Source organism: Eschrichtius robustus, chromosome 11 (assembly GCF_028021215.1).
Source record: "Eschrichtius robustus isolate mEscRob2 chromosome 11, mEscRob2.pri, whole genome shotgun sequence".
NCBI classification, from domain to species: domain Eukaryota; kingdom Metazoa; phylum Chordata; class Mammalia; order Artiodactyla; family Eschrichtiidae; genus Eschrichtius; species Eschrichtius robustus.
Window position 1 is genome coordinate 7,904,487 of NC_090834.1, and position 25,682 is coordinate 7,930,168.

At 39.5% G+C, this 25,682-nt stretch overlaps 1 protein-coding gene across 8 annotated transcripts in view; it reads left to right on the forward strand.

Annotated features, from left to right (window-relative positions):
- The first annotated feature begins 300 nt into the window (after nt 1-300).
- CDON (cell adhesion associated, oncogene regulated) overlaps nt 301-25,682 on the forward strand; it is a 102,930-nt gene continuing 77,548 nt past the window's right edge. For 2 of the 8 annotated variants that reach the window (XM_068554358.1, XM_068554356.1), the window contains exons 1-2: nt 302-620; nt 8,319-8,426. The gene's annotated coding sequence lies outside the window, so the exon portion shown is untranslated. Of the gene's footprint in view, nt 621-2,337; nt 2,481-3,830; nt 3,985-8,318; nt 8,427-25,682 lie in introns of those variants that run through there. The other 6 variants (XM_068554355.1, XM_068554361.1, XM_068554359.1 and 3 more) reach the window with 5 other exon arrangements.

Below are 25,682 nucleotides of genomic sequence, written 5' to 3' on the forward strand. Positions count from 1 at the left end.
TCACCCAGCCTAAACCAAAGCAGAGACTGACTTCTCCTTTTCTGGGGGAGCTCTCTCGGAGAGCAAGCGGGAGGGGGACTGGGAGAAGGGCCTGCACGGAGCGCCCCCCCCTGCACGTTGGTACGGCCCATCCCCCCCTCCACGCCGCTGATCTGGCAGGCTGCGCGCGCACCCTCCGGCGGGGCGCGGGCCGTCGGGGAGCTGCGGCCTCCGCGGCCGGCTTCCCTCCTCCAGCTCCTCGCGTGCTCCTCGCTGGCCCAGCGCCCGCCGGGTTACGCGCCCGCGCGCCTTGGAGGGGAGGAGCGCGGCCGCGGGGGCGCGCCCCGGTGACTCCGCCCCCCCCCACCCCGGGCTCCCCTCCCCTGAGTCCCGGGTGCCCGGCTCGCGCGGCTTGGTGCGAGGAGACTGCGACCCCGCGCCGCCAGCCCCCACGCCCCCGCCCCGGCGTGCGAGGCGCCGCGCCCTCCCGCTGCCCTGCCCGGTGCATGGAGGGGCCCGTTCGGATCGCAGCCGCCGCTGCCGCCGTAGCCGCCGCCAGCGCGCGGGGGATGACCTGGGGGTGGCTTTCGGAGCCGGCTGCCGCGCAGGAGGTCTGGGGGCTTAGCCAGCCCTGCTGAGAGGTGCGGGGGTGGGGTCCCACCTAAGGGTGGGCGGGAGGGGTGGCCTGGGGACACCGGGCTTGGGCGCCACGAGGCTTGGGAGCTGGAGGTCCGGGGGCGGGCTGGCCGGAGTGCCCGGGAGGGCGTGGGGGTCCAGGCTGCGTGCGGGGTCTGGGGAGGGCAGCTGACGGATGCGCAGTGGGGAGCGCCTACGTCCCCCGTCCTCGGGAACTCTGAGCCACCTCGTGGGAGGAGGCGGGGTGAGGTGTCAGTGACACGATTAAACCTCTTTGACAATGATCCGCTGGGGCAGGTGAGATGCAGCATAGCGGGGAGCACGGGGCGCCGGCACGTTTTCCCAAGGGAGCGGGGTCCCTCGCCTCTCTCAACCTCCATCCCCGCAGAGCGCCCGCGAGAGACAGTGATTTATGTGTAGGGAGAATCAAGAGAAATTTCCTGCGCAATGTATCTTTGCCTTCACAGACTCAGTGACTTCCCAGCCCCAGGGAGCGTATTTTTCCTTCTCCTCTGTATAGCTTTCTGTGGATTGCATTATCATTTGCTAAATACATTACAGCTCGCAATTTATTTCACTCTGCAGCTTCCAGACCTTTGTTGCATTCTCTCCACATCTAGGAATTTCAGTAATAAATCACCGAGGGGGCTAGAGAGGCTCTCTCGCCTTTCCCTTCATTGTTCTCCCAACCCCACCAAATCAGGTGGAAGGCTCTCCAAAAGGAGCTTTCTCCATAATGCCTGCCTTTCCCAGTCCGGACTCCAGAGGGTGGCAGGTGCCTTAAGGGCAGGCTGCTTTCCAGTTGACATCTAGAATTGAGGGAACCTCATTAACAGAACCTCTGTGTCCTGAATCAGACACCTTGAGAAACAGAAGATAGGTCTAAAAGGTAACATGAGATTTAGTCTCAGGCCAGTGGCAAGTAAAGATGAAAGAGGCCAGTTCTGATTCCATGCCTCACTGATGCCACAACCCGCAGACTCTCCAGCTGACTTTTGGAATACCTAGTGGGCAGTGTCTGCTAGGAGAGGGTGGGGAAGGGGCTGGAGAATGAAATGGATTTATTCTCAGTATAATTCTAAACGTTTTATTACTTTTCATAACTCATTTTTTGGGGGTAGTCTATTTTAGCTGAAAATGCGGGGGTAGTTCAACTTTTAGGACAAGATGAAAGAAAACTCCAGAAAACTGGAAAATTTAAGTTAGTGCTTAACTAGAAAGCATTCTTAGGAACCCAGAGAGGCACCAAATACTGTAGTTTCTGTTTTGCACATGTTGAAATGAACTGCCTCATACTTGAAGTTACATGAGGAGGATGGAGAAAAACTGTTTCATTTTGTAAAGACGTGCCCTGGGTGTGTGTTTGGCAGTGTGTGGAGCAGACACATTTATATTTCTATAAAAAACACACAAGTGTATATTGTTTAACTTTCATGCAAAAACTCGGATATAGTATTGGGGAAATCTGTCTTCGTTTGAATAGTTCAGTCAACCGGGAAAATCAGTTACTAGAGGTACTGTGCTGTTGTTTGTGTAGTAACTCACTTGCGATGCTTTGATTGATTGCCATGGTTCTCATCAACCTCCTCTTCTGTGGAAAGTACTTAAACAGCTCTGACTCTCAAGCTGGGAAGTACAGAGAACCCTTAGGACTTGGAGCATACTGATCTAGCTTGTGTCGGTTGGCTTCTAAGTCAATGTTACTCCTTGCCTTTTTTGCAGGTGGTTTGACTGTGCATGGGAGGAATTAAGTTCACTTTAAGATAGGACTTCCCCCACCTCTGCCCCCATCTGCAAGGTGTATATAAAGAGGAAGGCTTTATGTTGGATTAAGGACTTCTGCCACAGGGCTGGGCTCTAAAAAGGTCAGGTAAAACCTGTTGACTAGCTCTGGTGCCTTCTTCTTATTTTTCCTCTTTGCCTGTGTGCTTTCATGACTTTCTGGATGATTTCATTTATGGTTTTGTCAAAATGTAAGTTGAAGTAAAATGTGTCTTCTCTAGAAATGTTTCTTATGCAGGCATTTAGACTAAAAATTGGTATTGTTTCTAAGTAAAATCCTGGAGAAATGCTTTCAGGAATTAACCATTATTGTAGTGAAATCAGGCTGGAGATAGGAAATTAAAGATAATTAAGTGAAAAATCTGTTATTTTAAACACATCGTTACGTTAGCCATTGCCTTGTGATTAACATTTGTACTATGTAGGAGTGCAGATAAGGCAACACATCGCAAGAGAAGGTGAGCTGTCTAGAGATAGTCTTTCTTTAGATATATGATCTTACTACTTAATAGAAACTAATTAGAAAGGGAATTTGGTTGGAGTCTGGTTGCTAAATAGATTGCTCTGAAGGACTTGATTTTACTGTGGTTTTTGATGGGTGCCTTTTTCAAGAAATTTTGTTAACTTGAATTAGAGAATGCTTTATTGTTTTTATTGAATTTTTATATTGTATGTAGACATTTCATTGATTTATAAACATTACATTTATAAATTTTTGTTGTATATATGGTACTAACTCATTTTCAAGAGAATGGGGAGGAGGGCTTTACTTGATTCCTTCAATTGCAATTAAGAGATGGTATATGGAATATACTTAATGTTACTTTAAAAATATTGGATTACAATTAAATGAAAAACTGGTTGTTGGTTTTTTTTGTTTTTGTTTTTGTTCTTTAATCCTTCAAGTTTTCCCTCATTGTTTGTGCTCTTTCCCCCATTGTCAGGCTTAAAACATACAGTATCATTGTCATCTGTCCCCTGAATAATGGTCCTGAGGTGATATTATTAATGTGGCTTTTTAAAATCAAACTAATTATACTTGCCTAAAAGAGCCACATGTGTGTGATTCTAGCTGCCTGGTGCCTTTTGAGAGCCCTGGAGACAAGCTAGTGAATAGAGCTGAAAATTCATTCTGTATTTGATTAAATGGAACAGACTTGCTGCTCCTTACCCCAGCAGGGGCGATGAGATCTCTTGATCCCCGAAGCGGCTCCAAGACCCTGGGAATTCCATTAGCGAGCACCTGAGGAATTTCTGCCCTGCAGTGCCTTTTTTGTATGTGTGTATGTGCGTGTGTGGAAAGGGAGGGGAGCCGAGTGGTGAGGGGGGGGGAGGGTGGCGGGGGGGGTGCGGAGAGAGGCTACATTAGAAGACTCCATATGTTAGCAGATCTAAAATCAAGGCAGGACTTAACAGCTTATCTTGTAAGAGAAGAGCCCAACCCAAAGGCAGATTGCTGGTCAGGACTTTCTTACAAGCACGACCGTGGTGATGTGTCTTTACCCTGAAGTGCACGCCACTGTAAGTACAGAAAGTCACTTTTCCGCTTTGCCTCCGAAGCACAAGCATATACACGTTGCAGACTTGGTAAGTTTTTTCTGAATGATCTTTTGATAAATATGTAAAATCGTGTTACAGTTTGGTCTTGCCTGTAAGGGCTGCTTTTATTGTTTTAATAACTTTTCAACCGAGAGCAAAATCAACCTTTTCTGTGAAGCAAAGTATTTTGCAGAGATGAAATGCTTGTTTGAATAGGCATATTTGAGTTTGCTCTTTTGTTTTTATATGACTTTTCTTGTGTTTTTGTAACATTATTACAGAATTTAAATTCATTTAGGGTCTCTCTCTTTTCTGTTGTCTTTTGAAGAATTCTTTCTGATTGCTAGTATTTTTTAAGGCATCGCTTTGCAGACTTGCCAGCAGCCGTGTGTAAATGAAAATATATCTACCAAAAATATTCTGTAAAATCTTTGGAGCAAGATTTTTGAGAAGCATCAGCGTGTCTTCCTCTCCCTGCCCCACCTCCCCTGCCCCTGAATCATTTTTGGATACAGACATTCTTCAGAATATGAGCCCAGTTTGATTCTTGTGTACTTTTCAAGGAAGAGCAGTTCTGAGTCTTGGATCGTCTAGTTAATTGATTTTCCTCATCTGAGAATAGTTAAAAATGAATGTGAATTCCAGTGCTTGTAGTTTTCAACTAGTGCAGAGTGCAGTAGCCTATTTGATGGTTAATTTGATGTATTTTGTTTCTGATTAAAATCATGTTGTGTGTCGCAATTCTCTCCATCCTATTCCCGTGTAGTCCTCTACCGAATTCTCCTTATAATACTAAGTGTTTATAAAATAAAGAAGCCTTTTAGAGAATATTTAATTTTTTTCCCACCTTCATCCTGGGCTTGCCTTCTAGTAGTATGGCCAGATTGAAAGAACTCTGGAATGAATGGGAGTAAACACTAAAGTTAGCATTGGGCCTGTCTCGGTTCACAGTTGTTCAGGCACTTTGCTGTGTGATGCATTTTGATGGCCAGAGATAACAAAAAACTACCCCAAAGCACATTTTGTTCTGCTACGTATCAGTTGGAATGTGAGTCAGGACTTCAGTTCTTGAGAACCATGATGTGCTTTTAACCATAGAATTAAGGAACTGTGAAGTTCCTTACATCTTACTTGAGAGGGGGAAAAACACACAGGTTATGTTACTGAACTTAGTTATATTCTGCTTACGTTTTGTTACAAAATTTTTGTATTGCCCTAATATAAACATATAGCTTGCTTTTCAGCTATTCTTGACATAGATTAGCTCATCTCTTTTTATTTGTGTGAGCTGGGGCAGTGATCTTGACCTAAGCCTTGGGTTCCTCATCGCTGAAATGAGTATAATAACCATAGTATCTGTTACCCCTGTTGTGTGGATTACATGAGATACTGAAAGTAAAGTGCTTGGCATATTATAAAACCTCTATGAATGCTAGCTGCTGCTATTTTAAGTAACTCCTCCTGTACATGTTAGTCTGTTACTTTGATCCAGAAATGATTTCTTTTGAAGATTAAATAATGAGGAATTCTCTGAAGTTAGTAATAGTGTGGGCACGTGGAACTGCTATAGTTTCAGTACGCTACAGTTTTCTTCCTTTTGCAGTTGAAACTTAAAAGGCACTTGGAAACAATATGTTGCAATTTTTTTCCTGATTGAGGTATAATAGAAAAAGGTATACAAGTGTACAGTTAATGTATACTCAGTGAACAGCCAGATGAAGTGTGATATATGCACATGTGTGGTAACCGTTAGCCAGATCAAGATGTAGAACATTTCCTTCATTGTGGAAGGCTCCCTGGTGCCCCTTCCCAGACTAGCCCACCACCCCCAGCAGACGACAAGCATTTGGACTAGTCTCACCATACATGAGTTTTGCCTGTTCCCGAACATTATAAAAATAGCCTCATACGATAAATACTCTTTGATATCTGGTTTCTCGCACTGCTCGTTATGTCCGAGATCCATTTCTGTTACTGTGTACGGTAGGAATGTATGCTTTTTAAATTGTTCTAGCATCTTTTGCCTGTTTTGAAATTCATAGTTCATTTTGTCGGCACATTGGGTATGTGGTCATTGAGAAAACAAGAAAATAACAACATTTCTTCCTAAATTATTAGAAAATCAGATCCCAGTCACTATCTTAGAAGAATAACCATGACCTTCTGTTTATACATAAAGTTGGGTTGAAGGTAATATAATCACCTTCAGTGACAGTTCCATAAACCAAATCTTTTGATAACTGCGTTCATTTTGTGTGTGTGTGTGTGTGTGTGTGTGTGTGTGTGTGTTTAGAAGCGAAGGGAGGGAGCCTCAAAAGAGAGAAGGACCATCTAAGGTAGCTTATAACCTTCATGCTTAGGATTTAGTACTTAGAATGGTACAGAAGTAACCACTAGCTCAGCAATAAGTGTAATATTCCCTAAGAAGAAAACAAAACAACACAATGTGTTCTGGAAAAAAAAAAATCCACCAATAATGGAAGAAAATGGAGCAAGGATGTTGTTATACTACAGGAAAATTTTGAAGAGTGGGACCTTACATTTATATCAGGAAGAAGAATTTTGGCTACTAACTTTCTGAACAGTTGCTGTCAGGCTGTGCTTATATGTTTGGAATTTCTGTTTGTATTGTTGGGGTTCCCTAATGTGCTAAATAAAATTTATTTCACTAAACAATGAAACAAGAATACAAGGTGATATTGATGAATCAGAAGTGTGTTTTTTGTTTTTCATTTTGAAAGGGGCTGCGGTTGAGGTTAATAGCTTGCCATCATCATATTTCTGTTCTTGGAAATGTTGATGAAGGATTTTCTGGATGTTCTGCTTGAACACAAGCCACTTCTCTCGTCGGAGACATTGTCTTTTTCAGCATTTGTAATTTTATTAAATCTTATTATTCATAGCTCCTTGACACAAGGTCATTCTTCACATGCAGCCATGTGTAGGGTGTGTTCCTCTGGACTCCAGAGGGGGCAAGTTGTCCCCTTTTCTCCTAATTCAGAGCACCAGGGGCCAAGACTTCAATGGGGTTGGGAGGGGTGAAAGAGTAATATGAGATTCATCTTTTGTCCCAGAGGGGCACTCCAAAGATGCAGGTTTTGTTTCAAAAGAAGGAAGAACTGTTGACAAATAAAGCTGCCTCATGTTTGGAAAATGTTCCTTTGAAGGGGCATGAGCTCCTTATTACTAGATATGTTGTAGTGGCATTTGCAAAAGATGGTGCGGTAAGAATCTCTTCCTTGGGTGAGAGTTGGGACCACGTGACCTCCAAGGGCCTTTGCCTTTTGAGTCCTCTAAACAGGCTCTTATGGGGGAGCTGTGCTACTTAACCACCACATACAGTAGTCCCCCCTTATCCCAGGGTTCACTTGCTGCAGTTTCATTCTCCTGAGGTCAACTGCAGTCCAAAAATATTAAACGGAAAGTTCCAGAAAGAATGATTTATAAGTTTTAAGTTGTGCACTGTTCTCAGTAGTGTAATGAAATCCCGTGCCATCCCTCCCGAGATCCCCAAACCCTCAACATTGTTCTGCTCCTGACATCCAGCCATTCACTTCGTCATGGCTCGATGATCCTGCTGACGTATCATCAGAAGGTCAATAGTAGCCTAACGCTACGTCACAATGTGGACGTCACTCACCTCACTTCATCTCATCCGGTGGGTGTTTTGTCATCTCACAGTATCATCATCATCATAAGAAGGGTGATTACAGTACAATGAGATATTTTGAGAGAGAGAGACCACATTCATGCAACTTTTATTACAGCATATTGTTAAAATTGTTTTATTATTATTGTTGCTCTCTTACTGTGCCTAATTTATAAATTAAACTTTATCGTAGATATGTATGTGTTGGAAAAAACATAGTGTAAATAGGGTTCAGTACTATCCACAGCTTCAGACATCCACTGGGGGTCTTGGAATGCATCCGCTGTGGCTAAGGGGGGGACTACCGTACCTAATTTTGGAGGGAGAAAATGTGTAAAAAATGTTCCAAACGACCACTGGATAAATAAATTTTCTCAAATTTTCCCTAGTTTAAAGTTGAGGAATGCCTCTTCTTGTTGACCTTTTTCACGTTAAATGTAATTTAGTTTATCACTAACAAGTAAATGTCAAATATTCTTTCTTTTTTACTTAAAGAGAGAACAGGGACCTTTCCAATATTCTATCAGTATCAGAAGTGAAAACACTTTACAAGTATAGTATTTGCTAGCTTTTTAGGTAGGTACACACCTGAATTTACTTGAAGCCCGTCTGTTGGCCGAGTTATTTATGCACTCCTACAGCAAATTATATGTAAAGTAAAAATTAATAAATGTATCTCTTGTCTCTCTACCTTCTCTCCTCCACCCCAATTTTTCCACACTTGAATTTCAAGAGAGAAATAACTCACGGAGGGGAGAAAGGCTGATATGAGTGACTTATCCAAGCAACAAAGCTGTATTCAGGATCTTTTCTGGAGTCCATAGTTATTTACTATAACCAGGTACACATCTTGTGTCTTTAGATATATGTTAATAATTTATGTTAGTAATTGCTATTTAGAATGATTGAAGGGGGTATAGAATCCTGAATCACCAAAATAATATTTTGTCTATTTTATGAAGCAGGAAAGTATAATGAGTTTTGTCTGTTTTGTATTGATGTATACCCATACAACCGTCTGAAGCCTCTTGTAACCTCTAAGTGGCTCTCTCTTTTCTCTGTCACCATTACCTTACCCTTCCAACTTCCTTTTCGAATTTTGGGAAGGGGATCAGAGAAGATGAGACAAAATGTGAGACAAAAGAAATATCTTCGTGACTCCTTATTAAACTGCTGCCACCTCACCTCCCTTGTCTCCACTCTTGGTTTTCCCCGCTTCCACATCATCCATTTTTCTACATTTTGTCAGAGTAATGATCTTCCAAAAACATAAAACTGATCGTGTGACTGCTCTCCTTAACATCAGTTTCTTCAAAGGCCCTGACTCCCTTATTAAAACCCACACAGGCACACAGGGGCACACAGGGGTCTTTACCTACCTGGTGCTTCTGCCATCCTCCACCTACCTTGCATTCCTTGAATATACCTTGCTTTTTCTCTTGCAGGCTGGGAACATGTCTCTCGTGGTGCTGATGTTGTGTCATCATTTTGTGTGTGTCTGTCTCATCCTTATCTTAATCCCTAAGGACAGACAATGTGATTTTCCCTTGTATGTATCCCCTCTCACCCCTTTCCTTGCACTATGCCTAACGAATACTAAACCCAAATGTCCCGAACGTATGAGTCCTAAAGCAGTGCTTCTCAAACTTTAATGTGCATTTGAATTTCTTGGGGTGGGGGTGGGGGGGATGTTAAAATGCAAATTTTGATTTCGTAGGTTGTGGGTGAATCCCAAGATTCTCCCTTTCAAACAAGATTCCAAATCATGTTGATGACACTGGGTGGACCACACTGAATAGTGAGATGCTAAACTGTCATCTCTAGACCCATGAATGATTTCAACACACAATTCTGCTCTTATAAAGCAGAAACTAACACACCATTGTAAAGCAATTATACTCCAATAAAGATGTTAAAGAAAAAATCCAGTGAAATCAGTGACTCTGCATGTCAAGTTCAGGCATATCACAGCTTCAAGTAATGAAGGTTAAAAAAGCTTTAGATAAAAAAATAGTTAAATATTGAAGATACTAGGACATCTATTGTCACATTATTACTGGAATGCTGGCCAAACATCTTACATATTTAAAATGCATATTTTCATTCTGTGCTACATTAGTTTGTGCCCAGAGAGCTGATGTAATGTTTTGTCTGTTTTTTAAATATGCAGTATTAGAGAAGTTTTCCTGGATATCTAGGTATTAAAAAGTACATTCTGCCTTCTGTCTCTTGCCAGGGAAATTTCTGACAGTTATTGGCTTTTTAGGTATCAGAATAACAGTAATTAGTATTTTCTATTTTACTATCATTTGAAGTCTGTTTAGTGAGTAATTGTACACACTGCCTGATTGGAGGTGAAATTGGCAAGGGGGATGAATGTCTAATGGATAAAATACTACTTTTATCAGGCCGTGAAATTACTGTAGTGACATCAGAATTTGGCAGCCTCTTTTATTACAATAAAAAGAAAAATAGCATCCTAAGCTAAGGATAAGATTTTTCTTGCCCATTTATTTTGGCTTATTTTCATGGTTTTGGCCTCAGGGTGTGTGTGCAGCAAAATAGCACAGTGAGTAACAGGCAATAAGAAGGAGTGAACATAGTTTCAGCTGGAACAGATGTACTGTTTAATCACTCATCTCTATTTCAGTAGACTTCCTCCCAGATTGGTGAATATGAGGTTGTGAGAGTGGGTATGAGGAATCCCCATCTATGAAGTGGAGTTAAGCTTCATTATTTGGGTTGGTGTTACATAGCTTGCAATATATTGAAAACGTTTGTTAATTGGCTGTTAAAATGGTCACGTGAGGGGGAATGTCTAAATGTGATTATGAATGGGGTTGTACAGTTTTGTAGGAAAGGTGCTATTTATTCTTCTTTATAAACACCAGTAAAGTAACATCGTTTGATTTAAACTAGTGTTTCCTTCTGACCTGTTCACTCCTGTTGTGAAATTAGGCTAATTAGGCTTTTAGATATTGCTGTGATTTAATGACAACTCATGCACCAGGATTTCAATTTGGTTTCCATGCATCTGAGCAGTTGTTCCAGTAGATCTTGGGACTGCTAAATCCTGAGAAGATATTTTTATGATTCTTAATAGATTATTAAAACTCCTGAGTAGAACCACACTGGTCTTACCATTGTGTTGTGCCCGTAATTTACCTTTTGGTTTCTTCTTACTGTGATCACTTTTTAAAACAAGGCCATTTTATTGTTTCTTCCATTAAGTCTTGGATGTTCTTCCAAAATGAAATTTTAAGATTTGTTCTACAGTAAGGAGGATTATAGTACTGATGGGTTAAAGTAGCTTTTAAACCTAATTCTGCATATTTACTTCAACTGAAGAACATATTTTCAAGTCATATTATGATCTGATTAGAATTGGTTCTGATCGCTAAATCGTTTCTTTTGATTTTTATTTATTGACTATCAGGCACACTTCCTTTACTATGGCTGAGTCCTTTTTGAGATTAAAACAAATACAAAAAGATCAAACTTCTACCCTGAGTTCCTAATTCCAAGCTCTAGTCATTAAGTTATTCATGTTTTGACTGTAGACCTATATAAGCTCTTTCATATAATTTTCATCATACATTTTAGAGCTAAAGATTTTTTTTTAACCCCATGGCTAACTAAAGCCAATTTTGAGTCATTCTAAGTTGGGTTGTTAACTGTGGTCTCCTATTAGGTTAGGAAACGAAATTGTCATTATTTGTTATTTCTTTTGTGTTTAAGGATGCATTTTAAAAGAGCTATTGTCACAGTGGTTAGGTCTTAAAATAATTACACATTTGTCACTGTGACAGCAGCCGCGGTGGGGTTTTTAATCATACAGTACAGCTTGTGCAGAGATTTGATATTTTTTGCAGCATCAAATAAATTTTAGCTCAGGGATTTGACTAGATACATCTTAATAATGTTAATAAGAGTCTTATATCTAACTCCCAAAGTGGGTTTCTAAATGTGAGCCTAGGAAGTCCAGGCTATATCCCACCCCACAGGAAAATAACAGTAGAAATTGTTTTAAAGAAAAATTGTCAGTGTTTTACTTCTTTTGGGATTTCTCTTCCAGATAGGTAGATGATTAGGAAAAAGATAAGGAAACGATTGGCCTTGTAGAACAAAGACTTTAACCCTTGATCAGATCCATGTTTTCTCAGCTGGGTGTTGTACACATACACAGAATACTTAATTAGTTGTGATTGTAGATGTCAGCTGGTCATGGAATCAAATTAACAGGCACCACATATTAAACTCCCGAGGCCTTCAACGACTAAGAATGAGAGACTTGAGTTTTGAGTTTTTCATTTGTGCAATTAAGAATTTTTTCCCCCTTCATGTTGGAATGTGAGTTTTCTGGAAAAAGAATCCCTTCACTTGACATTTCCTAGGCAAACAGAGTCCCCACTTGCTTGTAAAAGTCCTTTCTAATTTACTGAGAAATACTAGCATCTTTTGTGCCTGATTCACCTAGAGGGACTGTACTACAGGTGTACTTGGGCAATTTAACGATAAATAATATGGTGACAAAGGAGTGAAGTATTGCTTAGGCAAAGCAGGGCCCTTGTCTGTTTGAGTGCCCTGCAGACTTATCAGAATGATGCTTCCAGAGGATTGGGAAAGGAAAGACTGTCCTGTCTGGCATTGCATGCACAGACAGGCACAGAAGAAACCAGGACCCTCCCCATGCTCACTCGGCTCCTAGCTGAGGAGTTGCTAGTTCAGTTACAACTCCTGTCTTGTGGTTCTTTTTATTCCATATATGAAATAATTTTATCCTATCCTTTATTTCTTTTTTAATTTTATTTATTTATTTATTTTTATTTTTGGCTGCGTTGGGTCTTCGTTGCTGCGCGTGGGCTTTCTCTAGTTGCGGCAAGTGGGGGCTACTCTTCGTTGCAGTGGGTGCTCATTGTGGTGGCTTCTCTTGTCGTGGAGCAAAGGATCTAGGTGCGCAAGCTTCAGTAATTGCAGCACGCGGGCTCAGTAGTTGTGGCTCACGGGCTTAGTTACTCTGCGGCATGTGGGATCCTCCCGGACCAGGGCACGAACCCGTGTCCCTTGCATTGGCAGGTGGATTCCCAACCACTGCGCCACCAGGGAAGCCCTCCTATCCTTTATTTCTAATTGTCATCATTTCTTAAGTAATATTATAGAGTCCTTTGTACTTTGCAGAGTGTTTTACAAGTTTTTTTCTTCTGTTTACAATAATGTATGAGATGGTAAAATTTTCATGAGAATGGAAATCATGAAGACAATAATGATCGAGCATTGGTTTCACGTACAAGAGTTTTAACGTAGTTCAAAGTTGGGTGATCTTTAAAATATCTCTGCCTAATATTTGAAACTATAGTCTTTCTTTTTAAGCTTTTTTTAAAGTATCTATTTATTTAATGGCTGCATTGGTTCTTAGTTGCAGCACGCGGGATCTTTCGTTGAGGCACACGGGTTCTTCGTTGCAGTGTGAGGGCTTCTCTCTAGTTGTGGCGTGTGGGCTTAGTTGCCCCGTGGCATGTGGGATCTTAGTTCCCTGACCAGCTATTGAACTGGTGTCCCCTGCGTTGCAAGATGGATTCTTAACACTGGACCACCAGGGAAGTCCCTTTCTTTTTAAAGCTTAAGTTATAATTGCACATTCTTAAATTCTAAGGTTTTTGGTTTTGGCCACATCGCGTGGCTTGTGGGATCTTAGTTCTACCACCAGGGATAGAACCCAGGTCCAGAACAGTGAAAGCACCGAGTCCTAACCGCTGGACCACCAGGGAATTCCCTGTTTTGTTTTGTTTTGTTTTTGTCTTTGACATTTGTAAACCACAAACTCTGCATTCTAGATTCTATTGACCTAATGGAAGATATTGAGATAGTGAAGTGAATTTTGCCCAAGGTAAAATTGACTCCCAGATGTCTTGTATTTTTAAACTCTTTCCTCTTTAAAGAGGTCTTTTCATTTTTTTTTTTTTTTTTCTAGCCACAGGGATCCTTGCTTTCTAACACATATCTTTAAGGCTGGTACTTGATACTTAGAAATTCTTTAATAGTATATTCCAGCTGAAAGTGATATTTGAAAGCCCTTTCGAATTGTATGACAGTAAGGAAAATAGCAAAGGGGGCTTTTTAGAAGTAAATCTCATTTTACATTTGTGTCTTTGCTCGTGGAATAAATATAAAATCAAATTGAATGCACTTTCTCTTAACATTTGTTCCACGGTGCTCCTGTGTCCAAAGCGTGACAGATGATGTCAACACTTAACCTGACTTTCTTGGGTGTGTTAGAAAATGAATACAAGCTTTGCAACTTTAAGTGATTCCTCTAGTATCGCTTTTGTCAATGGTTAGCTATTTCTTTTTCATTTTGTATCATTGTATCATATTGGCTACAACAAATGTTAGTGCTACAGCATTTAAAGATAGCTCATGTGTTCTTTCAGTGTAGATCAAAATACTCATTAGCTGTTTAATGAGATAGTTTAAGAGTAGTTTTGATGACCAGGTTGAGAAGGAAAGAAAGAAAAATAATATTCTTAAAGGCAAATCTTGCCCCTCCTCTTGGGCCGGAGTGAAGGCTGAGTTGTAAGAGTGCAGAGTCCAGCGCCCAGTAAGAGGTGTGAGGCTGTTTATTTTCACTCTGGAGATGTATATACTACAGAAGGAAAACTCTGGCCTTGCTTAACCTAAGCAAGTCATTACTTATCTACGATCTGGCAAGCAATTTGATTAAGGTTGACACAGCTCATATAATATCAGAGCCAGGCTCTCTTGATGATTGATGAGGCTTGTCTGTAAGTTTTTTTTTTTTTTTTGAAAGGAGAAAAACAGAACAAGAATGAATACTGTTCAGATCTCTAATTGCCACATATAAGCCAAGTCTATAATGTAGTTTTATCTGTAGTGGTTAATATGTATTAATTTGTATGCTATTTTTAATGTTATAATTAAGTGGCTTTAAAATAATATTTTTAGGTCAGCAGGTTAATTTAGCTTCTACAGGATTAAATTCTTGAAATTTTAGAGATCTTGCTTCGTATCATAACATCTTTCTTATGGTTTTCTTTGATGTTATATATTCTTTTTTAAAAAATTTATTTTAAATTTATTTATTTTTTTGGCTGCGTCGGGTCTTAGTTGCGGCTCGTGGGATCTTTGTTGCAGCGTGCAGGCTTCTCTCTAGTTGAGGCATGCGGGCTCAGTAGTTGTGGCATGCGGGCTTAGTTGCCCTGTGGCATGTGGGATCTTCGTTCCCTGACCAGGGATCGAACCCGTGTCCCCTGTGGAATTCTTAACCACTGGACCTCCAGGGAGGTCCCAGATGTTATATATTCTTTAGTGGAATTTTTAACCTGTAAGGAATTTTCCTCTTTATTTTCTAATGAAATTGAGTTATTTGCAAATCTTTGGCTTTAACCTAAGGCATTTCAACCCCCTGCTTTCTCACTATACAATCATGATTTGGACACTTGTAATAGCATATCATTGAGTGTTGCTGCTGACCTTTGCTACGTTATTTGTTCGTTATCTCATTCTCATTACCAACAGATAGATTCTGTGTGTGACTGGAATGTGCCAGATGTTCTTGGCAACACTTTAAATCATTAGTCTACATATAGTGCTGCGTCCAACCAAAGAAGATCATTTCTTGTTTTTTTATCATTCATACGCTACTTAGTAGAAATGGGTATAGGACCAGAAGAACTCTCTCCGCCTTATTTTAAGTAAATTGAGCATAAGGAATTTCCAGATTAGTGAAACGATTGAGTTGAGAATGAATTAGTTTTCTGTAAATGGGTTTTCTTAACCTGGGAGTTTCCAGGCTGTGGATCATACAGGTTTAGACTGGGGTAAACTCTGGAGTCAGAGTGCCTGGGGTCAAAGCCAGACTCCACCGTCTTCTAGTGACATAGCCTCTGTGTGCCTTAGTTTCCTCATCTGTATAATGGGAATGGCACCTCATTAGGCTCTGGGATCACCTCAGTGAGTCCTCACAGAGTGATTGGCACTTGGTAGGTGCTTCTTGAATGTAAACGGTTGCTGTTGCTGCTTCCATGGCTGTTAGGTCAGCGATAGTGACAAAATATTATTGCGATGTAGCTGAATTAGACACTGTCAAATGTAAAATGAGTAGAGATTAAACTCTGTGGGGCTCTAAGTGTGGGAATAAGCTAAAATTGATTATATGTTGTTGTTCTTGAGTTGGTTAGGACTTGGCTCCCATCACAGAGACTGGTTAGGTTAGGTGACTAATGTAATAGCTGATGGAGGAACCTTTGGATGAATTCCCATATCCCCAAACAGCTGAATACCATCTTAACTTTCTTGCCCTAAATTTCAATTTTGTTTCTTTGAGATCTCCCCTTTCTCCTTCTCATCTCCCTAGACTCAATAGAAACATACTTTAGTACCAGGAAAATAAAATTTATTTTTAGGTATGAGATGTACTTCATACCTAGACGTACTGACATAAGTTTGCTTTCCTTCTTAAAAGCAAGGGATATCTATCATTGGAACCCTTTGATAACTCTTCTTGATAATTTTCCACCGAAAGTACAAATGTTGCTATCTATGGGAAATCCCAGTGCTTTCTAGAATTTTGATGTGTATGTACTTAAATAATGAGTTTGACTCTTACGTCTGTTCTTCCAGTTTTCCTATTTTTCTCTTGGGCTTAGGTATGGTCAGAGCAGATAAACACTTAACTGGGATTGGTAGCCTTGAAGACCACCAATAAAATACCATTCCCACGTTGTTTCAAAAGAAGAAAAGAATAGATATGGGATCATCAGATGCCAGTCTTTGACTTGGAGAAAGGCCAGTTCTGCGTACTGCCAGCTCCACCCCAGCCGCCCCCGGTGTGTTTCTCGCTGGCCAGGATAAGCCCTCAAGTGACTGTTGAAGATTGAGATTTAGCAGTGGAGGGGGATCCAAAGAACTGGAGCCAGGAGTTGTTGAGTCAGAACATGACAAGTGGGGCTGCATGCACCCCTTTCCAGCTGACTGTTGGCTCTTTGTCCTGCAGTTCCTTTCTGTCATCAGCAGTGACAGTAATAATGCTTCAGGAAGGAGATGTTTGTCTTACTTTGTTGTTGTTGTTGTTGTTTTAAATATTTTTTAAGGTAAGTTTTGAGAATTCATCTGTTTCTTCTACCTTACAGGTTGGCCTCATTATTGTATTTTTATCACTGGAATCTGGGTTTTCAGCACAGTAATTTTTGTAGCAATCATGAGTGTGTTTGCAGGAGAAAACATTGTACCGCAACTCTAAAATGCACAGATTTTTAAGATATTCCATCTGGGGCCTATAAAGTAGAGAATAAAGCTTGGTTGAATTGCATTTATGAGTTTTCTTAAAGTAGTGGTCTTGGTGGCTATGGAATTGGGTAGCATTTACAAGATTCTTTTAAACTTTTTGATTTTGGGGAATGTGAATCTAGTATTTGAAACTATAATTCTTGTCCTGTCACACCCATTCTCAGTTGAGATTTGCAAAGATGTGTGTGATCAAGGATATAGCTTTGCATTTGATTAGTTAACATAATGTCTTAACCGAGATGATAATGTCCTATATTTTGCTAAAAAGGGGTAAACACTAAAACTTGAATAATGTGTGACTTCTTCAAAGGGAAAAATTCTCATAAACCCCAATGTTGATGAAATAATTTTATTATGAATCTCATTTAATTATGTACAAATAAACTAGATGCCAACTTCTTATAAAACTAAATTTGCAAATTGTGACAAAACCAATATAATTCAGAAATGTTAAATCTTAAAAAATTTATTTTTATGTTGTCAGTATTGAGTTTAATAGTAGGAAGATATTTTTGCTTATTTCATATTTCACTTGTCTATTTGATTTCTTTTTTTTTTAAACATCTTTATTGGAGTATAATTGCTTTACATTGTTGTGTTAGTTTCTGCTGTATAACAAAGTGAATCAGCTATACGTACACATATATCCCCATATCCCCTCCGTCTTGCGTCTCCCTCCCACCCTCCCTATCCCACCCCTCTAGGTGGTCACAAAGCACCGAGCTGGTCTCCCTATGCTATGCGGCTGCTTCCCACTAGCTATCTATTTTACATTTGGTAGTGTATATATGTCAATGCTGCTCTCTCACTTTGTCCCAGCTTACCCTTCCCCCTCCCGGTGTCCTCAAGTCCATTGTCTACGGCTGCGTCTTTACTCCTGTCCTGCCCCTTGGTTCTTCAGAACCTTTTTTTTTTCTTTAGATTCCATATATATGTGTTAGCATACGGTATTTGTTTTTCTCTTTCTGACTTACTTCACTCTGTATGACAGACTCTAGGTCCATCCACCTCACTACAAATAACTCAATTTTGTTTCTTTTTATGGCTGAGTAATATTCCATTGTATATATGTGCCACATCTTCTTTATCCATTCATCTGTCGATGGACTCTTAGGTTGCTTCCATGTCCTGGCTATTGTAACTAGTGCTGCAGTGAACATTGTGGTACATGACTCTTTTTGAATTATGGTTTTCTCAGGGTATATGCCCAGTAGTGGGATTGCTGGGTCATATGGTAGTTCCAGTTTTAGTTTTTTAGGAACCCCCATACTGTTCTCCATAGTGGCTGTATCAATTTACATTCCCACCAACAGTGCAAGAGGGTTCCCTTTTCTTCACACCCTCTCCAGCATTTATTGTTTGTACATTTTTTGATGATGGCCATTCTGACTGGTGTGAGGTGATACCTCATTGTGGTTTTGATTTGCATTTCTCTAATGATTAGTGATGTTGAGCATCCTTTCATGTGTTTGTTGGCAATCTGTATATCTTCTTTGGAGAAATGTCTATTTAGGTCTTCTGCCCATTTTTGGATTGGGTTGTTTGTTTTTTTGATATTGAGCTGCATGAGCTGCTTGTATATTTTGGAGATTAATCCTTTGTCAGTTGCTTCATTTGCAAATATTTTCTCCCATTCTGATGGTTGTCTTTTCATCTTGTTTATGGTTTCCTTTGCTGTGTAAAAGCTTTTAATTTTCATTAGGTCCCATTTGTTTATTTTTGTTTTTATTTCCATTTCTCTAGGAGGTGGGTCAAAAAGGATCTTGCTATGATTTATGTCATAGAGTATTCTGCCTGTGTTTTCCTCTAAGAGTTTTATAGTGTCTGGCCTTACATTTAGGTCTTTAGTCCATTTTTTTAAAATTAATTTATTTTATTTATTTATTTTGGCTGTGTTGGGTCTTCATTGCTATGTGTGGCCTTTCTCTAATTGGGGCGAGCAGGGGCTACTCTTAGTTGTGGTGCGTGGGCTTCTCATTGTGGTGGCTTCTTTTGTGGTGGAGCATGGGCTCTAGGTGTGCAGGCTACAGTAGTTGTGGCTCGTGGGCTCTAGAGCACAGGCTCAGTAGTTGTGGCACATGGGCTTAGTTGCTCCGAGGCATGTGGGATCTTCCCGGACCAGGGCTCGAACCCGTGTCCCCTGCATTGGCAGGCAGATTCTTAACCACTGCACCACCAGGGAAGCCCTCTTTAATCCATTATGAGTTTATTTTTGTGTATGGTGTTAGGGAGTGTTCTAATTTCATTCTTTTACATGTAGCTGTCCAGTGTTCCCTGCACCACTTATTGAAGAGGCTGTCTTTTCTCCATTGTATACTCCTGCTTCCTTTATCAAAGATAAGGTGACTATATGTGCATGGGTTTACCTCTGGGCTTTCTGTCCTGTTCCATTGATCTATATTTCTGTTTTTGTGCCAGTACCATACTGTCTTGATTACTGTAGCTGTGTAGTATAGTCTGAAGTCTGGGAGCCTGATTCCTCCAGCTCCATTTTTCTTTCTCAAGATTGCTTTGGCTATTAAGGGTCTTTTGTGTTTCCATACAAATTGTGAAATTTTTTGTTCTAGTTCTTTGAAAAATGCCATTGGTAGTTTGATAGGGATTGCATTGAATCTGTAGATTGCTTTGGGTAGTATAGTCATTTTCACAATGTTGCGTCTTCCAATCCAAGAACATGGTATATCTCTCCATCTGTTTGTATCATCTTTAATTTCTTTCATCAGTGTTTTATAGTTTTCTGCATACAGGTCTTTTGTCTCCTTAGGTAGGTTTATTGCTAGGTATTTTATTCTTTTTGTTGCAATGGTAAATGGTAGTGTTTCCTTAATTTCTCTTTCAGATTTTTCATCATTAGTGTATAGGAATGCAAGAGATTTCTGTGCATTAATTTTGTATCCTGCTACTTTACCAAATTCATTGATTAGCTGTAGTAGCTTTCTGGTAGCATATTTAGGATTCTCTGTTTAATATCATGTCATCTGCAAACAGTGACAGTTTTACTTCTTCTTTTCCAATATGGATTCCTTTTATTTCCTTTTCTTCTCTGATTGCTGTGGCTAAAACTTCCAAACCTATGTTGAATAACAGTGGTCAGAGTGGACAGCCTTGTCTTGTTCCTGATCTTAGAGGAAATGGTTTCAGTTTTTCACCATTGAGAATGATGTTGGCTGTGGGTTTGTCATATATGGCCTTTATTATGTTGAGGTAAGTTCCCTCTATGCCTACTTTTTGGAGAGTTTTTACCATAAATGTGTGTTGAATTTTGTCGAAGGCTTTTTCTGCATCTACTGAGATGATCATATGGTTTTTCCCCTTCAGTTTGTTAATATGGTATATCACATTGATTGATTTGCATATATTGAAGAATCCTTGCATTCCTGGGATAAATCCCACTTGATCGTGGTGTCTGATCCTTTTAATGTGCTGTTGGATTCTGTTTGCTAGTATTTTGTTGAGGATTTTTGCATCTATGTTCATCAGTGATATTGGCCTGTAGTTTTCTTTCTTTGTGACATCTTTGTCTGGTTTTGGTATCAGGGTGATGGTGGCCTCGTAGAATGAGTTTGGGAGTGTTCCTCCCTCTGCTATATTTTGGAAGAGCTTGAGAAGGATCGGTGTTAGCTCTTCTCTAAATGTTTGATAGAATTTGCCTGTGAAGCCATCTGGTCCTGGGCTTTTGTTTGTTGGAAGATTTTTAATCACACTTTCAATTTCAGTGCTTGTGATTTGTCTGTTTATATTTTCTATTTCTTCCTGGTTCAGTCTCGGAAGTTTGTGCTTTTCTAAGAATTTGTCCATCTCTTCCAGGTTGTCCATTTTATTGGCATATAGTCGCTTGTAGTAATCTCTCATGATCCTTTGTATTTCTGCAGTGTCAGTTGTTACTTCTCGTTTTTCATTTCTAATTCTGTCGATTTGAGTCTTTTCCCTTTTTTTCTTGATGAATCTGGCTAATGGTTTATCAATTTTGTTTATCTTCTCAAAAAACCAGCTTTTAGTTTTATTGATCTTTGCTATCATTTCCTTCATTTCTTTTTCATTTATCTCTGATCTGATCTTTATGATTTCTTTCCTCCGGCTAACTTTGGGGTGTTTTTGTTCTTCTTTCTCTAATTGCTTTAGGTGTAAGATTAGGTTGTTTATTTGAGATTTTTCTTGTTTCTTGAGGTGGGATTGTATTGCTATAAACTTCCCTCTTAGAACTGCTTTTGCTGCATCCCATAGGTTTTGGGTCGTCGTTTCTTCATTGTCATTTGTTTCTAGGTATTTTTTGATTTCCTCTTTGATTTCTTCAGTGATCTCTTGGTTAGTTAGTAGTGTATTGCTTAGCATCCATGTGTTTGTATTTTTTACAGTTTTTCTCCTGTAATTGATATCTCATCTCATAGCATTGTGGTTGGAAAAGATACATGATATGATTTCAATTTTCTTAAATTTACCAAGGCTTGATTTGTGACCCAAGATATGATCTATCCTGGAGAATGTTCCATGAGCACTTGATAAGAAAGTGTATTCTGTTGTGTTTGGATGGAATGTCCTATAAATATCAATTGAGTCCATCTTGTTTAATGTGTCATTTAAAGCTTGTGTTTCCTTATTTATTTTCATTTTGGTTGATCTGTCTATTGGTGAAAGTGGGGTATTGAAGTCCCCTACTATTATTGTGTTACTGTCTATTTCCCCTTTTATGGCTGTTAGCATTTGCCTTATGTATTGAGGTGCTCCTATGCTGGGTGCATAAATATTTACAATTGTTATATCTTCTTGGATTGATCCCTTGATCATTATGTAGTGTCCTTCTTTGTCTCTCGTAATAGTCTTTATTTTAAAGTCTATTTTGTCTGATATGAGAATTGCCACTTCAGCTTTCTTTTGATTTCCATTTGCATGGAATATCTTTTTCCATCCCCTCAGTTTCAGTCTGTATGTGTCCCTAGGTCTGAAGTGGGTCTCTTGTAGGCAGTGTATATACGGGTCTTGTTTTTGTATCCATTCAGCCAGTCTGTGTCTTTTGATTGGAGCATTTAATCCATTTATATTTAAGGTAATTATCGATATGTATGTTCCTATTCCCATTTTCTTAATTGTTTTGGGTTTGTTATTGTAGGTCTTTTCCTTGTCTTGTGTTTCCTGCCTAGAGAAGTTCCTTTAGCGTTTGTTGTAAAACTGGTTTGGTGGTGCTGAATTCTCTTAGCTTTTGCTTGTCTGTAAAGTTTTTAATTTCTCTGTCAAATCTGAATGAGATCTTTGCTGGGTAGAGTAATGTTGGTTGTAGGTTTTTCCCTTTCATCACTTTAAATATGTCCTGCCACTCCCTTCTGGCTTGCAGAGTTTCTGCTGAAAGATCAGCTGTTAACCTTATGGGGATTCCCTTGTATGTTATTTGTTGTTTTTCCTTTGCTGCTTTTAATATTTTTTCTTTGTACTTAATTTTTGATAGTTTGCTTAATATGTGTCTTGGCGTGTTTCTCCTTGTATTTATCCTATATGGGACTTTCTGTGCTTCCTGGACTTGGTTGACTATTTCCTTTCCCATATTAGGGAAGTTTTCAACTATAATCTCTTCAAATATTTTCTCAGTCCCTTTCTTTTTCTCTTCTTCTTCTGGGACCCCTATAATTCGAATGTTGGTGCATTTAATGTTGTCCCAGAGGTCTCTGAGCTTGTCCTCAACTCTTTTCATTCTTTTTTCTTTATTCTGCTCTGTGGCAGTTATTTCCACTATTCTATCTTCCAGGTCACTTATCCGTTCTTCTGCCCCAGTTATTCTGCTATTGATTCCTTCTAGAGAATTTTAAATTTCATTTATTGTGTTGTTCATCATTGTTTGTTTGCTCTTTAGTTCTTCTAAGTCCTTGTTAAACATTTCTTATATTTTCTCCATTCTATTTCCAAGATTTTGGATCATCTTTACTATCATTATTCTGAATTCTTTTTCAGGTAGACTGCCTATTTCCTCTTCATTTCTTTGGTCTGGTTGGTTTTTACCTTGCTTCTTCATCTGCCGCATATTTCTCTGTCTTCTCATTTTGCTTAATTTACTGTTTGGGGTCTCCTTTTCACAGCCTGCAGGTTCATAGTTCCTGTTGTTTTTGGTGTCTGCCCCCAGTGGATAAGGTTGTTTCAGTGGGTTGTGTAGGCTTCCTGGTGGAGGGGACTGGTACATGTGTTCTGGTGGATGAGGATGGTTCTTCTATTTCTGGTGGGCAGGACCACGTCCGGTGGTATGTTTTGGGGTGTCTGTGAACTTATTATGATTTTAGGCAGCCTCTATGCTAATGGGTGGGGTTGTGTTCCTGTCTTGCTAGTTGTTTGGCATGGGGTGTCCAGCACTGGATCTTGCTGGTCGTTGAGTGAAGCTGGGTCTTAGCATTGAGACGGAGATCTCTGGGAGAGCTCTCGCCAATTGATATTACGTGGGGTTGGGAGGTCTCTGGTGGTCCAGTGTCCTGAACTCGGCTCTCCCACCTCAGAGGCTCAGGCCTGACACCCGGCCAGAGCACCAAGACTCTGTCAGCCACACGGCATTTCCTCGCAAACCAGAAGGGAAGATCCTTGAGGACAGGGAACATCCTTGTTTCTCTAGTGCCTCTTACAATGCCTGGTCCATTGCAGAAACTCAGTGTGTAATAGGGAAGAACAAATCTGACTCCATACTGGATCAGTTTCTTTTACTTTAACCTTTGTATTTGATTGCTTTCGCTTATCGCTTAGTTGTACTCTGATTTGATTCTTTTTATTTTAAGCATGTTTGACATTATTTTTTCTTCTTAATAATGGCTTGTTATTAACTACTGGTGCACTATTTTGTGGGCCAGTCACTTTAAAAGTTCACCCTGATATATAATACTAAAAAAAATTTAAAAACCCATTTGATGAAGTGCATGTATGCATTAATATTTGCTTATTGTTGATAAGCCATAGTAATGTGGGATCTTTGTTATACATGTGTTCCTAATGTTGTGTTATACCATCTGCTATGTCATATGCTTTTCAAGTTTGGCACGCTTATGCTGCCATGAGCTAGAAGATGATTTACAACTCCTACTTTTTCTTTTCACCTGTTTCAAAAACTTTCTTTGTATAGTATTCTGTAACATCATTTGACCTTCACATGTCATAGATATGATCCCAAAACACAAATGTACATTGGGTACTGAAATCTTGTGTCATGTCTTCATTTTCTGGCCAGTGAGCCAGAGTAAGCTTACAATAATTTAAGTTTCAGCAGTGCAGAAACACAGTGAAATAAAAAAAACAATTTTCATACCTTCAAAAATTCATCTGTAGATTAAAACTAAAATAGAGAAAAAGAACTAAAACCTGGTAGGTTTAAGAATCCTTCCAGAGTGAGAAGTGGCTATAGATTCACAGTGAATTAAATGGGCATAAAGAGACCTGTACTCAAGGCTTTCCTTTTATTTAAGAAGCTGTGTGTAGAATGGGTGAAGCGGAGGCCTGGGCTTGTCCTGGGCTCTCCCTGGGTTCAGGTCTCACCTCTGTCATTTATTAGTTGTGGAATCTTGGGAAACTACCTGAACTTTCTGCATTTCTGTTTCCTCCTTTGTAAATGGAAATAATACTTATCTTTAAGGTTGTTGTGAGGATGGGTGATGATATATGTAAACTCTTTCACCCATGAACTTAATAATTGGTAGCTGTCATTATTCTTTGGAATAATTAATCTCATAAGACAGATGTTTGGGGAATTCCCTGGTGGTCCAGTGGTTAGGACTCGGCACTTTCACTGCCAGGGCCCAGGTTCAGTCCCTGGTCGGGGAACTAACATCCTGCAAGCCTTGTGGTGCGGGCAAAAAAAAAAAAAAGACAGATGTTTGTTAAGATGCATATATATATATATATATATATATATATATATATATGTATGTATCTGTATTGTATCTATCTATAAATGTATGTATTTCTACACAAAGCAATTTTCTGCCTAGTGAAAGCAAGAGGCAAAGGTGGCAAAGAGTTTCAGAATTCTTTGGTAAGGTTTTTCACACTGCATGTAGAGACCTGCTTCCTAAAATCATTTCCAAATGACCTGGGATTACCACTGGGAATGTATCATTACTCTCTTGTGCTGGGACAAAAAGGTGACTGAGATGTACTGGCTAAAACATTTGAATCTTTCTCTGGTAGCTCTGATTTCAATACTTGTACAATATTTTTAAAATCCTAGTTTTATTATTAGTTATCCTAAAGACAAACTTATTTATTTACGTGAATAAATTAGCAAGTTGATATTGCCTGATATTGACAGAGAATGACTAATCTACCTGACGTGTATGTATAAATCAAATTAGCGTTGCAGCAGATTGCTTTAAAAAATGTATGTGGTTTTCCTTAGGTATTTATTTACCAAATTCGGGACCTAAAAAAAGGTGTTGACAAGATGTGAGACAGATTGACTTGATGGTTTTAGGGAAATTTATAAATTTATAAAACTCTTTGTGGTTTGACCCAGTTAATTTGGCCAGTACTCTTTAAGTATATTTGAACCGTTTCCTAGAGAGTTATCTTCCTATTTAGAAATAGCACTGTGTGGTAGGATTTTGGTTACATGATTTTGACTATGCAAAAGTTCATATCCCATTGCAGGAAACATGACTATGTACAATTAAAAACCTGATATTTTAGTCTGTAACACCAATCTCTCATAAGTGTATGAAGACAGTCTGCTGTATTTGTTTTAGCTACAAATCCTTATGACGATCCTAAAAGTAAGATTTCCATTTACCCACTGTTGGTCCTATGCCTTTAGAATGCTTAAGATGAATATTTT